Source organism: Pinus tabuliformis, chromosome 3_2 (assembly GCF_031772625.1).
Source record: "Pinus tabuliformis cultivar Carrire ecotype Pingquan chromosome 3_2, CPIR1, whole genome shotgun sequence".
NCBI classification, from domain to species: domain Eukaryota; kingdom Viridiplantae; phylum Streptophyta; class Pinopsida; order Pinales; family Pinaceae; genus Pinus; species Pinus tabuliformis.
Genome location: NC_142302.1, coordinates 979,513,718 through 979,531,742, shown reverse-complemented (window position 1 = coordinate 979,531,742; position 18,025 = coordinate 979,513,718).

Sequence of the window (18,025 nt, the reverse complement as noted above, 5' to 3'; positions counted from 1 at the left end):
AATACAGAGATGCGATAACCATAAAAACAGAGATGCAGCGGAAATAATACTTCATTTCATTAATGGAGAATACTGAAATATGCTTACAAATAGAAATAACCCAGCTAGGGCGATGGTAGCTTATCTCTGAGAAGAGATGTGTCGGCTACATGCCTCTGAACTGTTTCGAACTATGCTTACAATGAGGCTTGAAGGCCTATTTATTATTGAGAAACAATGGAAAACCCTTAACATTCCAAAACTTAACCCTAGAAGATGAAACACCAAATTGTGGGCCTCGTTTTGGGGTGAGTTGGACAGCCAACTTCCCGGGGTCGCGAATTGGTCGTATTATCTCCGTTTGATGCGCATGATAGCCCGTTGGAAAGATCTCTCCAAGGACTACAACAAAAAAGATGATTTTTATCAGAAAAATCGTTTAGGGCCTCAAAACGGCTCTGGAAGTTTAGGACCCGAAAAACTGCTAAAAATAGTAAACTGTGCTATAATTAAGGAAACTGAAAAATTGAAAGAGACAGTTGTGGGGGTCCAAATGGGATAGGTGGGTGGCCACCAACATCCACCTGGATCAAATTCATTCTTTTGTCATTTCATGCAAATTTTAGGGTTTTTTGGGGCCCCCGGGGTTACATTTTTTTTCGATGGGATCAGCGCAGGATTTCACATCGAAAAATGCATTGAAGAGCATCCAGATAGAAAGCTAGATGCTCTGCAGTGCATTGCCTCTATGCTTGGGTTGCGCTGGGCGAGTTTTGCAAGTTTGTTTTAGCTGTTAGCTCCAAAATTTGTCCTGTTTTTTGCATGGAAAGGATCATAATTTAGCTTATGATTGTGTTTCAGGCTTTCATCGGATTAGAATGTCGATTACATGGCGAGAAAGAGAGCATGAAGAACAAGACATGGTTTCCCTAAATAACCCGGGTACAGTTGAGGCCCTCAGGAATTGCAGGTTACTCAAATACTTTAAGTTGTCCAGAATGAGGCAAAAAATAGAACTATTGTAGTTCCTTGTTTTTGTATGGGATCTAATAGATTATACATTTCACATTAGGGACAAGATGGTCCCTATTACTATTGAGGATATTTACTTTCTTACCGAATTGTCGAGGCGAGGTGCCCCCATCTCACTTTTTGGATTTGCCTATGGAGCTGAATCAGTGAGAGATTACATCATACAGTTTTGTTGACCAAGTACACAACCTAGCAAGGATGGGAAAATAAACATCAAGGATGTAAGTGATTTTCCTTTAAGAATGATCCTCTTCACGATCGCAAAATTGGCTGGCAGTGTGACACTACATCCGGAAAACATATCTTATATGCAGTATGCACTGGAGTGTCTGGAGCCAAAAGTTTTCACCTGGTGCTAGGCTGTACTTTCACTGCTTAAAGAACAACTGACTAGGGTAAAAAGTGGTAAGACAAAGAATTTATGCTATGGTTCGATCTTAATTTATTTTTCCTTAGAGAAAATCCCATTGATGCAAACACGGCATGTATTGATGGGTGTAGATGGTCGTAGAGATCCACGTATGCAGAGGTGGGTTGAATTGATGGCTCGACATGCGGGTCAGTCAACAACCATTTTCCCCCCTACATTTTTTAGTTGGCTTGAGTGACAACATGTTTTTATTGAGAAGCATCCATACTCAGGGATGGATTATCGTGGAGATCCAGATTTGATTCTACAAGTTGGAGCACAATGGGGTGTTATGGGTAAGTTGTTTGACCAAAGTGTTTTTTGATTTTTCAAGTTTCTACATATTTTTTTATGTTTTTTAATGTTTCCAAGACTAAACTAAAATTACTCTTATGCATACAGATGTGGGTACTATTCGACCTGCGGTACACCAATTAGTTGTAAGTGGGCCAGTGTAGAGAAACATCGGGAGAGCAGTTCTCTAGGACTTGGATTTGGCTGAAACCTTAGCAGAGTTGCAAGATCATATAGAGGGACTAACCCTTGGTATTCTAGATATCCGGATCGAGGAGTTACCTATGAGGCTACAACGCCACACTATTGGTGTTCCTAACTGTTGGGCAAGGCTTTTGCGCATGATAGCACAGGCTGTGACCTATTACCATGAGCACCACTAGATCTACTTAGGATATTTTGTATGCATTTTTGAGTTTTTGGGTTAGATGACCAAATGTGTCTTGGGCACAAATTTTGTAAAAACTTTTAAAACACCTATCTATTTTACTTTCAGAGCTTTTAATGGTTATATGCAATCCTATTCAACTGATGATGTGAATTGAAAATATTACTTTTACATGTGTTGAAAATGTTTGTTTAACACATAATTCGCTAGAGAATTAGTTAATGTGTTAAGATTTCTAGAAATATGTTGAGATTGAATGTGTTCAAAATGTCTTTCCAAAATACGAACTCTAAGGAACATACGAAAAATTGTTGGATTTCAAACGGTATAAATGCTTGTTAGCTATGGTACAATGAGTTGCGAGTCCAGCCTAACGATGATTCAGTGAATGCTAAGTGAAATGGAATCAGACAGTAGTTCAATAAACACGCTATACTCAGTGATATTGTTTGTCGATCGACCGATACATATCCCTTGAAAACTCACTAACTCGCCACTTGGAGCGAAAATAGCCCATGCTACAGAAGACAAATTCTGCATACTATGACTAGCACCATCGACATAACCAAAAAAAGGTTCCGAAGACTCTGACATCTGCAACAAATGCAACGCAGATTACTAACCAGATAAAAATATCTAAAGGACACACACACACACACATGCAATGAAAGCATATATACAGTGAGTTTTACTACACTTAATCAAGCATAGTAACGTTTGAGGTATAACCCGTTTTAGGGCTGCGACAATGGAATCCGATCATAATCTACTAGCTCATAGGCTTCTTTTGCCAGAACACACTTGATAACATAAGGACCCATCCACATTGGTTCGAATTTACCTACTCCAAGTTTATCAGCTTCTTGATCATAAAGCAAGACCAGGTCTCCTTCTGAGAAGATACGAGGCTTGACATTCCTATCATATTGTGCCTTAATACATTTCTTATGTGCTTCGTTAGCCAATGTGACATCACGATGGGTTTCATCCAGATGGATTAATTCCAAGAAACACCCTTCTTCTTCAGAAGTGTTGGTTAATAGGTCAATCACGAGTTTGAGCGATGAAATTTCACATTGTATCGGTAAGATTTCTTCCAAACCATACACCAACCGAAAGGGTGTAAATCCAGTTGCATTTCTCACTGAGGTTCAATATGCCCACAAGGCAGAGTACAGGATTAAGTTCCAGTTTCTATTATGAACCCCTATAATTATTTGCAACATCCGCTTTAGGACTTTGTTGATGGCCTCAACTTGTCCATTCGCTTGCGGGTAATACGGGGTAGAACTATCATGTGACAGTCCTAACTTAGCAGTCAACTCAGTCATCATGTGATTATGAAAATGTCACCCATGATTTGTAACTATGGCTTGTGGTACACCAAACCGGGCAACCGCATGGTTAGAAAAGAAAAGAGTAGTTGTTTCGCCACTATTGTTGAATGTTGGCATCCCCTCAGCCCATTTGGTAAAATAGTCAACAACAACTATAATATACCCATGCCCCCCGGCCAAGGTGGGGTTACATGTCATAAATTCAATGCCCCATTTGGCAATTGGGTCAACAACAATGACTGAATGCAATGGTGGATGTGGTAATCTGGGTTTTCAATCATATATCTGGCATGCATGACAACTTTTGACAACAATAATACAATATTTAAATATAGTTGGCCAGAAGTAATCAACATGAAGAATTCTTTGTGCAGTTGCATATCTAGATAAGTGTCCACCACAGGAACTTGAATGGTAATCATTCAATGCTTTCTTGGCCTCCTCATGTGTGAGGCACCTCCGTAAAACTGTATCGATACCACGACAGTATAGTGTGTCACCAATGATCAGATAATCTTTGGCTTGGTAACGAATACGTTGTTGTTGTGAGCGAGAGGTATCTTGCTGGAAAGTTGAGTCTGGAGATAAATCAGTATATCTCCATACCAGGCATTATATGACGAAATTAGAAACAAAGACTCATCCAAAATTGATGGTTCAAATGTTGAATCGATGGAGGTCGAGGGAAGGTCACATAGTAACTCAGTAAAAACTAGATATTACTTTGATTTAGAATTGATGAGTTCCAAATCAAATTCTTGTAGAATAACTATCCATTTTGAATATTTCCCCCCCAGCAATTGACGTGACAAAATGTATGTCATAGGGTTTCAATTTGAAATGACAGTTGTTTTCCATAACAAGATATAATGGCGAAATATTTGAACAGCTTTCATAGCTACCAAAGCTAGTTTTTCGACATAAGAGTACTTACTTTCTATATTGTTGAGATTATGGCTCAAATAATAAATATGATGTTCAATCCCGTTTTCTTCCTGGACTAAAACCATGCCAATGGTTGTATCTGCAGCAGCGAGATACAGGTAATAGTCATTTTGGTAATTTGGAGAATACATTAATGAAGCTCTAATCAGGGTATCTTTAAGAGCATCAAAGGAAGCTTGCACAACCTGATCCCAATGAAAGGGTATCTCCTTTTTCAAAAGACATGTAAAACATTTATCCATTTCAGCGTAATTAGGAATGAACCTCCTCAGAAAGTTGGCTTTCCCTTGGAGTCTGTGTAACTGTAAAATATTTGAAGGTGGAGGCAAAACTATAATTTCCTGAACCTTTATTGGATCCAGTCAAATCCCTTCTCGAGACACTACAAATCCAAGCAAGTGACCAGAACCAACACAAAACACACATTTGTGTGGATTGAGTTGTATATTGTAGTCTCGACATCGTAAAAATATTGATCTCAAATGTTGTGGGTGATTAATCCGCTTTCGTGAATGAGCAGGTAAATCATCAAGATAAGGTTGAACAATGTGCTTGATGTCATGGAAGGAATAATTCATTTCCCTCTAAAATGTGGCCCCAACATTCTTCAAACTGAATGGGAGTTTCCTATAGACATATTTTCCCCATGGAAAAATAAAAGTTGTTTTCGATTGATCTTGTGGGCATATATTGATTTGATTGTAGCCAGAAAATCCATCCATAAATGATATATATTTCGCATTTGGCACATTCATCAATAATATGGTCGATAAAAGTAGAATAATTATCCTTTGGAACTGCCTGATTTACATCCCTATAATTGACACACACTTGAATTGTTCCTTGTTTCTTCATGTCAGGAACAATGTTGGAAACCTAGTCAGTAAGAGGAATAGGGTAAATAAAACCAACCCACAAAAGTTTTTCAACTTATTCTTTAATTTCAGAGGCTTTCTTTGGATGAATAGGTAGAAGCCGTTGTCACCCTGGCTTAACATCAGGGTACATTTTGATTTCATGTTCAACAATACTAGAGTCAATGCCTGGCATCTCCTCGTAAGACCATGCAAAAATATCTCTAAATTCACGAAAGAGAGTACGGTAATTATTGAGTTCCAATGGAGAACAAGATTTGCCAACATGAATGTTCTCCACAATCTTAGGCTTGGTTGAAATATTAATAGAAATTGTTTCTTCAATATTTGACAGGTTTTGCTCAGAGTCGATTGTGTCTATGAAAACTGAATTTGATAGGAAATCAACAAGTGATGGGTGGTTTAGTTCATTTGAATAATCTTCAATATCATCTGGAATATGGGAACGATGATGATAATCTTCCCATGTTTCCTCTCGTATCATCATTGATTGGCTGATTCCTTCATCTGTAGAATGCATACGTGAAAAAGGATCCGAAGAGGTACCATATTCTAAAGACCGATCTACCCATACAATTATTGAGTGTGGATTTGGGTTTGCCGCACAAGATTGAAAAATTGATTGCTACGATGATTCAATGGGGCTTAACGGCATCACCCCAATATTACTATCAACTTCAACTTTGTTGATAATCCTCCTTAAATCAAATTATGTGGAGGAAATCATGTTGCAAGTCTCTACTCTTGCCACTTCCATCAAATTAGATGGTGACAGTAGGGTAAAAGTACCCGTTACGGAAGGATCTTTAAAAAGACCTACTCCAACACTTTGAAGTGACAGCAGGGGTCTGTGTACCAACATAATGCTTCCCGTAGCCTATGAACTATTGGCAAAGAAGGCTAGCTGATCAATGACTGTGATTCCACCCTTAAAAGGGAATGAAATAGTACGAAAATACGTGGAAACCATAGCATCCATAGCATATACCCAAGGCCTTCCCAGTAAAATGTTGTAATCGAGGGGCCCATCAACTACCTCAATTTCAACAATAACTGTTTTCCCCCTAGTTAGATTTGCAGGTTACTCAAAATCCCACATGGAGTATATCTTCTTCCATCAAAAGCTTTCAATATGGTTAGTGATCATGACAGGGATAGTGAACCAAGTTTTTTCTAGTAACTCATGGACATAATGAAAGTAGATTCCCCCTCATTAATAATAGTTTGGTGAAAATTCTTATTGAGAGCTTTTACTTGAATTAGGAAAGCTTACTGTGCCGGTAACTGTGGTGTATATCCCGCATGGTTAAAAACCACAAGATTTGAATCCATGGGATCTATTCTGCCTATTGCTGACAGTAAAGCCTGCTTCTGGGAGGGACAGTTTTGCAACACCTCAAGTGTTGACATAGCAGAAGGTGATTGAGCAAGATCTTCCACTATGTTATAATTTTGAGCTACTCGAGCCCGAGGGTTAAATGTTGATTTGTGCACAACTCCCTTTGGTGGTTTTATTGTCAATTCAGGTACAATGGGTGGAACATTTTCAGATGAAGTCGAAGTCGAAGGATTAGGTTGATCAGTGGCCTGATTATTCGACGATGACGATGGATTTCCATAATCTTTGTTTCTCGTTGACACCAAAACTTCGTTTTGTGGCTTTGTGATGGATAACATGAGTACTTGGGATGTGGAAGCATGGTATGTTGCAACCAAATGTGTCTCCAGATTTGGAAACTGATCAGTCAACATTGTCGATGTGTTTGAAGTCTTTAAAATTTTAGAGACCTCAGAGCGTTGTGGACAGTGTCTTGTAAAATGCTTGTCATTACAAATTAGACATGGATAACAAGGTTTCCTTGCTAAAGTATAGGAATCAAGTGATTTATTTGGAGGGGAATTATCTTGTTTCCTTTTGGTTTTCCCCTTTTTCTTGCTCCCTGGTTGCTTTGGATTTTTTCCTTTGTCAGATGACACAACATTAATTTCGGAGGCAAGAGTATTTTCTGATGCATTGGTAGTTTGATTGGAAAGAGCAAGAGTTTTACTAGATGGTCTTCCTGCTGTTTGCGTGCTCGAAGAACCGATCACAACATCACCAGGATGAGAGTCCTTACTTGATTGTGGAGGAGGGGGAACAGTGAAAGCTGGTTGAGGTGCATTGGGAATTTTATCATAAATTGTGTCGGATTGTGTGTAAATCAAATCCAAGTATTGGGCACGAGCAATAACTTTCTCTTCTGTGACAACTTCACCTTTTGCCACATCCTCGATGATTCATGGCAACAAGGATTTTATGAACCACTTAGCTAAAAGATGATTGGGAACATATGTCTTAACCATTCGACAACGATGCCGCCACTCATGAATATGATCTGACATATGGGTAGCAGTAGTCTATTTAAAGTTGGTTAGGAGTTCCATTCCAGTCTCGTATTTGATGGGTAACTGGAAGTGGGTAAAAAATGTACTGGCTAAAGTGGTGAAATTATCGAAAGAAGCTCTTGGTAACTCAATGTACCATTTAGCAGTTGGACCAGTAAGTGTTCTTTGGAATATATGAAGTCTAACCGAATCATCATTTAAGGAGTTTGATGAGCACCAGAAATGAAAGTTCATGACATGATTTGATGGATCTTCTCCAGGATTTCCGTTAAATTTCGAAATGTCAGATGGTAACTTACGCGGAATTATCGGCCACCAAGGTGCATATAAGATTGGATCATTAGTGATCTAATTTAAATCTGGTAATTATAAAGTTGCTAGAAATAGAAATTGTCGATTCAAGTCAGGTTGAGAATACCCAAGATATGATGGAATTGCCTGAGCAATAGGTCTCTGCATATTGACATAGGGCATCTAAATTTGGTAACCTTGGTATGGTTGTTGTTGAAAAAAACCAGCATAATGTGGTTGTTGATAACCAGGTTGAATGTGTGGTTGTCCATAACTTGCAAAGCCTTATTGACCAGGACCTTGGTAAGCTTGAGATTGACCAAAACCAGGTTGAGCCTATGGAACAAGTCCAAACTAGGGTTGGAATTGCTGGAATTGGAGTTGTTGAAATTGAGGTTGCCATGGTTGTTGAATCAACTATTGTTGTTGTTGGTACAACTGTTGTTGATTTAATGGTTGTTGTTGTCCAACAATGAAAGGTTGGCCAGGTTGTGAATAAATTATACCAGTGTAAGCCTAGGTCAGTCCAGATAAAGGTATACTAACATGAGGTTGTTGTTGAACCCAAAAAACAAGTGGTTGTTGTACAACAACCTGAGGAACTTGAACTTCTTGACCTAAATCTTGTGGTTTCAAGGTAGAAGGATCAGTTTATACTGGTTTAGATACAACAATTCGAACTTGTGGCTGTGGTGTTGTAGTAACAACAGGTTTAGTAGGAATAGTTGGCACAGTTTGCATTGGTTGTGTTGGATACACAAGCCTCAGTTGAAATGGCATTGTTGATTTCCATTGACAAACTCTAATTCCAGATTGACCTGAATACTGTGGGATATTACCATATGGCGGTCCTCTCGAATAAGGAGGATACAGTGAATAAGCATATTGCTCTCCATAGGGTGGCAATCTAGTATTTAATGGATACATAGGTCTTTGTTGACCAGATTTCCTAGCTTGATACTGATATGCGGGATCAAACTGTTGAGTTCTTGTTAGAGAAGAACCAGGTAAAATTCTAGTTGAGGACATGGGTGACCATGGTGTAGAAGCAACCCCTAAGTGGTTTCCAGACAATGATTGGTAACCAACCGGGATGGACGATTCACCATACAGGTGCAACTTAGGTGTGATAGAAAACATCGAAGAGGTTGCAACAAAAGATTCTGCTGCGGCTGAATTAGATGATACAATCTAAGATGTTGATGGTTGTTCAGCCATAGTTAACTAACCCAAAGTTGTCCTAAAGAATCGACTGCTACTTGAAAAGAAGTAGAATCAAATGGAGAGAAAAAATTAGGAGTATGAGGGTAAAGATAAAGCCCAGTTCCAAAGTGAAACAGGGTTCCAGGTGTGGAATCTTCTTCCAATTCCTCCTCTATGGCAATTAACCTTGGTGGAAGAACTTCACTGTCAGGTCCGTAAAAGGTTTCTGGTGTTGATAAAGTTGAAGTTTCAATAGTTACTAATGTCTGAGGGGTAACCGATTGAACATCTTCCGGTAAAGTAACAACTTCTAAATGTTCAAATTCAAAGTCCAGATGTTCGGGTAAATGAACAACAGTTTCAAAAAGAGGTTCCTGAACAACTTCAGGTTTAGATGTAACTTCTGTTTGAAATGAGATAGATTCTGGATTAACTTCTGGTTGAACTGATTCAAGTTCAGAAGTAATTTCTTATTGAGCAACTTCAAGTTGAGGATCAACTTGTTGTTGAACAATGTTGGTTACTGTTTCACTAGGATCAGTGCTAATGTCCTCAGGTAATTATGAAACTTCTTCTTCAGAAATAGATGGGCCAAAAATAGTTGGAGTAACTGGAGTCTCAGTACCTATCGAAATAGATGATTCAGGTAATTCAGCTGAAGAACTAGGAGTTCTTGATGTACTAGACTTAGTTAAGCAAGACCTCTTTGTCCAAATAGGTGTCGCTTCATGTGGCAAAGGCGGTTTTCCCGCTGTTCTCAATGAATGATGGGGTAAGGGTTGATGTTCCTCCATGATTGCTGATTAATTTTATTACCAAAAAAGAAATAAAAAAAGGGGTATACTAGGAAAAGGGTTTACCAAGAAACTGTGAACTGCAAAATACCTCTTGGAGAACTAAGAATTACGGACAAGCAATCTCCTCGAATGCTATGTTTGGTGTATCACAGTTTACAAGGTGTTCAACTCGATTACTTAAGGATGGATAGCAACCTAGAGTTGTCCTCCAATATATACCTGAAGGTACATGGAGGCCCAGTCTAGATAAGCGTTGTCTAATGCAAAACCGCATGGTGAGAGCATTCCCATATACTTTATGTATTGTAACACTACCCTATATACCTAAAGGTACGTGGAAGAGCTATGATATACTCACATACGTGGAATGAGGTATCACACTCGGGATGTATTGTAGATAAGTTAGCGACAACTGCTTTGTTTTATGACGTCGGAACACGTTTCTAGCCTAGAACCACTAAATGTTCTCGTTAGTGACAATGCTCCATTAGGTAAATTGATGTTAATTTTAAGTTGGTCTTGCTTAGGAATTTCCCTTTCAAGTTCACCACGTGATGTATTATGAAATTCCTAGGAAAGCAACTATCATGATAAGCATTCTTTCCATTCAATTTAGCGATGAAAATCCTAGCTACTTAGGGATAGAGCATCAGATTTCTTTTGATCAAAGAGAAAAGAGCACAATCTAAATGCAATTTCCCTATGCTATTCCTATCAGAATACTCAAACTTTTTCAATGCAACATGCATGTATTTCTTTTAGATTCCCTTAATGTGAATATGAACAAAAAGGAAATATGCACATACAATCAATCAATCTTTCATATGAACGAAGACGTTTACGACAGTTCAAGTTTGAAGGAAGAGATGAATTTACGACTATTATGTTCAACCATAACCCCCTTATTTATGTAATAGGTTCGAGTCATAGTTATAGTTAGTTAAAGATTCAATAAAGCCCATATTAATAATTGTAAGTGGTTGACCCACATTTATAGAAGGGACCACGGTTAGTTGCAAATGGGCCATTGTATTAGATAGATGGTATTAATAAGAACCATGGTACTGACCCATGGTATTGCATGTATTAATCCTATATAAAGGATAGAGACTCCCCTTGAGGAGCGTCATGTCTTATTTTGTAATTGAGCCCAGCTCTGTTGGAGGTTACCCCTTTGAACAGGCAAGTGAACATTGCTTTCCTTTCTGAATAGTAAAATACATGTTGTTATTTCTTATTATTCTATGTAGGTATATTTCTTCCAATATTTGGTATTCTGGTATCTTCTCACAGGTCAAGAGCATAACAAGTGCTATCAGAGCACTTTCCAGGGCTGGTGGGATCTCCATTTTTAGCAGAATATTTTTTGGCTAGAGACATGTTCCAACATCTTTGAACCACGGGATCTATCTTTGAGCGCATAAACATTTGGATTTGGGTAGGCATGCATGCAGGAAATACAAGAGGTGGTCACGCTTGTTGGACTCCCTTGTAACCCCTGTGGGTACCCCTTCGAGTAGTAGTGCATTAGACAGAACCGCACACGGATTGTCTTCCAAGTACCCTCTGGGTATATTGGAAGCCCCCTAGGCTCTCTTGAAACCTCGCCATAGATAAATCGTCAGCCGTCTTGCTGCTACAGTACACCAAGAACAGCACTCGGGGAGATTACTCGCATGTACGATAGGGTAGTCAGGTTGTACGGCTAAGGGTACGGTTGATCCTCCTTGGTTAGTGCCCTGAAAGATTGGGCCGAGTACTACTGTCAGACCCTTATGTATACTACGATCTATAGCACCTGACACTCCTTTAGACCATAGTTCCCTTGCCTCTCTCTAGATCACGCATCATCTTTACCAGATCTGATCTAGCAGGTTGGGTTCTCTCGCAGCTGCAACAATCAGTTTTGCCAGTTAGATCTATCAGCTTTGCCATTTAGATCTATCAGATCCGCCAATTAGATCTATCAGATCTGCCATTCGGATCTAGTAGTTTGGGTTCTATAGCAGTAGCAACAATCAGATCCGACATTCAGATATAGTAGCAGTGGTTCGATCACTGCCACATTCCTACTTATACTCTGCAGTTGAGGGTTTCGCCGACAGATCTGAATATTTGGGTGGCTCCTATACCTGGGTGTGATTCTCGCAGGACATTGGGCAGAATTAACTTTTCTGGGAATCGACTACTGTAGTATTACTAAGTGAGGAGTAAAACTCCTTTCGGATTAAAAAAAAAATAAAAAAAAATAGGATACTTAGCCCATAAGAATTAGGTCAACAAGCTGAGCAAGGTGGTACCATTCACTTGTCAGCGTCAAAGTTTCGGGTGGTCTCAAATTTTTTCACAGTAACAACAAGTGCACCAGATCTGTGCATGGTACAAACTAGAGCTCAACCTATGGCCAATGAGAAGATAGACACCCTTGAACAAAAGTTGGAGGCATTAATAAAGCAGATCCAGACCTTAAATGACACAATCACAAAGGGCAAGTCAGGGGAACAATCGGAGGCATATGATTTTAATGAAAACCTTGAGGGTGTGTCTAGCCATTCTCTTCACTTCTATGGAAACCACCAATAGTCCCAACCTCAACCACCCAAGATGGACATGTATAAATTTGATGGCTCTCATCCGACCATATGGCTAGCACAAATGGAGGAATATTTCACATTGAATCACATCAGAGATGATGCAACTAAGCTAAGTGTGGGAAGCCTGTACTTAGACCAAGAAAGATGGGAATGGTGGTAGTGGCATCAACACTGCTATGCAAGGCCAATGACTTGGAAAATATTCTCAAAATCCCTTTCTAATCGCTTTGACCATGAATCTAACTTTTTGGGTCATCTTACTAAGCTCTGATAGACAGGCATAGTGTAAGAATATACTAAAGCCTTTGAAGCATTAGCCTTCCGCACAGGAGGTCTAGCAGATGAATTCTACTTGGAATGTTTTATCAGTGGTCTCAAAGATGCCATACAAGCCCACGTCCGAATGCAACACCTAGTCTCATGGCTGGCAGCTTGCAAGGCAGCTCGTGAAGTAGAACGTGCATTAGCAGCCCAGTCGACTCATCCAAATTTCATAGTCAAGGGATGCCCCACCCAGGCTTCGAGCACTACCCAAACACTTAAAGTTCAAAAGGTGTCATTAGCGGAAATGGCAAAAAGAAGAAAGCAAATATTGTGTTACTATTATGATGAGAAATACTCCCCAGGGCATAAATGCAAGGAACCCAAATTCTTTCAAATTGATGCTACTGATCATAGTTCATCTGAGGAAGCCCCATCATTTGAGGGACCAGAGGAGGAAGATGAGGACATCTAGCCGAACAATGAGCTCCCAACTACACCTGAAGAACCAGTTATCTCACTTCATGCTTTGGTAGGAATTTCTTCTCCCCAAACTCTCAAAATCAGAGGTTTTATTAAACATCGCCCTGTAGTAGTCTTGATTGATAGTGGCAGTATGCATAACTTTATCCATCAAAGAGTCGCTGAAGCAGTGCATTGTTTTTTTCGGAGCAGTCTCTAATTTCCAGGTCCAGATTGCTGATGGGGGGATAATGAAATGCGAAGGTCGCTGTGAGAATGTCAAACTTCAAATGGGGGATTATCACCTAAAGACCCACATGTTTTCCATCAACATGGGTGGGTGTGACATTGTCTTGGGGTGCTGAATGGCTCAGCACACTCAACCCAATCACAATGGATTTTCAAGTGTTATATATGAGCTTTAAGCAGAATAACCACACACATACCTTCCACGGACTCCAGGCAGGTGTTCCTTATATCATCAACTCTCATAGGATGGAAAAATTATTAAAAAGGGGCCACCATGGAGTTATAGCCCAATTTAATGCCATCTAGGCCTTCGAACCCACTTCTCTCCATATTCATCTTGAGATTCAATAGGTCTTAAACAACCATCTGTAGGTCTTTGACAAGCCTCATGAGCTTCCACCCTCGAGAGGGGAACATGACCATAGCATTACTTTGGTCCCAGGGGCACAACCACCAAATGTGCACCCATATAGATATCCTTTCACCCAAAAGAATGAAATTGAAAAAATCATCAAGGAACTCCTGGAAGTCAGTGTCATTCATGCTAGCATTAGTCCTTATTCATTGCCTATGGTCATGGTTCTCAAGTAAGATGGGGAATGGTGTATGTGTCCAAACTTCAGGGCCCTCAACAAGCTGATGGTCAAAGACAAATTTCCCAGCCCGGTTGTTGATGATTTGTTGGATGAACTAAATGGGGCTCAATTCTTTACTCAGCTTGACCTTCGCTCGGGATATCACCAAATTCGCATGAAAGAAGTAGACATTCCAAAGACTACTTTCCGAACTCATGAAGGCCATTATGAATTCTTGGTCATGCCATTTGGTCTCTGTAATGCCCCATCCACTTTTCAGAGCCCCATGAATCACTTGCTCAAACCATATCTTAGAAAATTTGTCCTTATTTTCTTTGATGACATCCTCATCTACAACCTCACTTGGGAAAAACATCTTCAGCATGTAGATCTTCTCTTGCAACTACTCCAGAAGCATAAATTATTTTTCAAATTTTCCAAGTACCCTTTTGGCATGGAAAAAGTTGAGTATTTGGGCCACATTGTGGGCGTGAAGGTGTTAGGGTGGATCCCAAAAAGATCCAGGCAATGCAGGGTTGGCCTCAACCAAATACCTTGAAGAGTATGAGAGGATTTTTGGGTCTCACCGGCTACTATAGCAAATTTGCCTGCAATTATGGATGCATTGCTAGACCCCTCACTCACCTTCTCAAGAAAAAATTATTCCTCTAGAATGATGAAGCGCAACAAGCATTTATAGCTCTCAAACATGCCATGTGTTCCACTCCCATATTGGCACTACCCGACTTCACCAAATCTTTTGAGATTGAATGTGATGCTTCAAGTATGGGTATTGGGGTTGTTTGAATGTAGGAAGGCCAACCCTTGGCCTTCACTAACCAATAACTAAGTGGGAAAAATCTGGGACAATCTACCTATGAGAAGGAGATGATGGCCATATTACATGCAGTGGGTACCTGACGACCATACTTATTGGGGCGACATTTCCAAATCCGCACAGACCATCAAAGCCTTAAATATTTTTTGGAGCAATTCCTATCCTTGCCACAACAAAATAAATGGCTAGCCAAAATGTTGGGATATGATTATGAGATAATTTACAATAAAGGGCGTGAAAATGTCGTAGCGGATGATTTATCATGCCAATTTGAGGAGGAAAGCACCCTTCTAGAAATCTCTCTTCCCATTCCAGAGAGGATTGAAGAAGCTCGCAAGGAATGGTTTTCACATCCTTTGCTCTCCGAACTCAGCAATAAATTGTAGGCAGATCCAAATTCCATAGCAGGCTATTCTTGGCAGGATGAGATTCTTCGCTACAAGGACAAAGTAGTGATATCACCAACATTCACCCTCAAAAGTCGCACTTTGGCAGAGTTGCACTCATCTCCCACTGCATGCCATTTAGGATTGAAGAAGACTTATGCTCACACTTGACATTCATTCTTTTGGATAGACATGAAAAAGGACATTCTTACTTTTGTAGCTGAATGTGATGTGTGCCAGTGCCACAAAGGAGAAATAGTCAAATCCCCAGGCACATTACAGCCATTGCCCATCCCTGCCTCAATCTGGATGGATGTTTCTATGGATTTCATTACAGTTCTTCCGAAGTTATGTATCAAGTCAGTCATCATGGTGGTTGTGGATAGACTTTCTAAGTATGCTCATTTTTGCACCCTACCCCTCCCTTTTACACCAGCTTTGGTGGCTCAATCTTTCATGGACCAGATCTTAAAATTGCATGACATGCCCACTTCCATTGTGTCTGATCGTGACCCTATCTTCACCAGTAACTTTTGCTAGGAGCTCTTCAGGCTATAAGGTACCCAACTATAGCTCAGTACTTCCTATCATCCCCAAATTGATGGTCAAACTGCAGCAGTCAACAAATGTCTGGAGACCTACCTCAGGTGTTTCACTTCAGAAAAGCAACATCTATGGGTACAGTGGTTACCTCTAGCCAAATGGTGGTATAATACTAACTGTCATGCCACCACCAAAATGACTCCATATGAAGCTGTTTATGGTCAACTCTCTCCTTCACCTACTTCGTATCCAGGGATGCTCGAAGGTACAAGCAGTGGCTCAACTCCTACAGAACCGTGCAACCATGCTGGCCCACCTCAAAGAGAATCTCCATCAAGCTCAAAATCGCATGAAGCAACAGGCAGACCAACATCATTCATAGTGCAAATTTTAAGAAGGGGATCAGGTATTCTTGAAGCTGCAACCATATAAGCAAACATCACTCAAAGACAAGGGTTTCCAGAAATTATCTCCAAAATTCTACGGACCGTATCAAATACTTTAGCACATCGAAGAAGTAGCCTACAAGCTAGCCTTGTCACCCATTGCAAAAATCCATCTCGTCTTCCATGTCTCATGCCTCAAGAAAGTGGTTGGGAACCATTGTAGAATTCAAACCAGTCTACTGGAATTGGATTAAGAAGGTTCAATCTAGCTCCAACCTGAACGGGTTCTTGAGGGAAGCTTCAGCCTTAAGGAAAAGGCTATTTTTATGGGGGAGGGCATGTTAGGGTCCAACCCTAACCCCCTTATTTATGTAATAGGGTCAAGTCATAGTTATAGTTAGTTAAAGAGTCAATAAAGCCCACATTAATAATTGTAAGTGGTTGACCCACATTTAAAGAAGGGACCATAGTTAGTTGCAAATGGGCCATGGTATTAGATAGATGGTATTAATAAGAACCATAGTACTGACCCATGGTATTGCATGTATGAATCCTATATAAAGGATAGAGACTCCCCTTGAGGAGCATCATGTCTTATTTTGTAATTGAGCCCAGCTGTATTGGAGGTTTCCCCCTCGAAGAGGTATGTGAACATTGCTTTCCTTTCTGAATAATAAAATACATGTTGTTATTTCTTATTTTTCTGTGTTTTGGGTATGTTTCTTCGCATATTTGGTATTCTAGTATCTTCTGGTAGGTCAAGAGCATAACAACGACACTTTTTTTCGAATGAATATTAATCAAGTATATCCTAACTTTGACGATTGATCGATAATGACAAAGAAAACGTGAAGACACATTAATCAGTCCTATCAAAGTTGGGCTAGACCAGGAGATTAAAAATCATTTTCTGAGACATAACATTCATTGATCAATCAACAAACAGTTAAATAGAGAAAATTTGGCAAAAAACTCTTTCCAAAGGTGGGAAACTGATCCTAGGAGGATCAGCGCAGCCCAGAGTGGGAGACAGTGTGCTTCAGAGCACTGTCCCTAAGCCAGGGATGCTCTGTAGTGCACTGTGTCCCTCACAAGCCTGCGTTGATGACAATAAGCCATTTTAAGAGGCAATTTGACATAGTTTTGACCAATTTTTCAATGTAAACAATTGAATTACAATCGAAGAACACAAATAAAGTCTACAAGGATGTCTTAGGAGATGGATAAGCTTCTAGGAAAGAGGATTTTTCCCCAGCGGAGTCTCCAATTTGTTTTGGAGAATTTAGCATCTACGAATAAACACTAATTCACTAGACAAGTAGTTGTGCCTAGAACAACAGTTTAAAGTGTTTTAAACTTTTCCTATAAGCAATAGATAAGAAGAGGGAATAGAAGGCCTAACTGTAGTTCCACTTTCCTCTCGTCTCCCTTGTATCAATTCCGTCACTCCTTACCATACTTAATCCACTTGAGAAGTGCCCTGTCAACACAACAGAAGACAAAAACCAATCAAATCATATGATCCATTGAATATAAATTAAAGGAATCAGAAGCAATTCATACATATAAGCATTATGAAAGAACGCAACATATGGAAAAAGGTTCAAACAATTTATTATATAGAATAAGGAATTACAACCATCAGTGTCTGATTCAAAGTCATTCCTTCAGCTTGGATCCCATCCACCTCACATCAAAAGCAAGACAAGCTTGTGGAATCACATCATTTTCTCCAAAGTCAAGTCTCAAAGCAGCATTATCTCTTTACAATTCAACATAACCCAGCCCCTAATCAC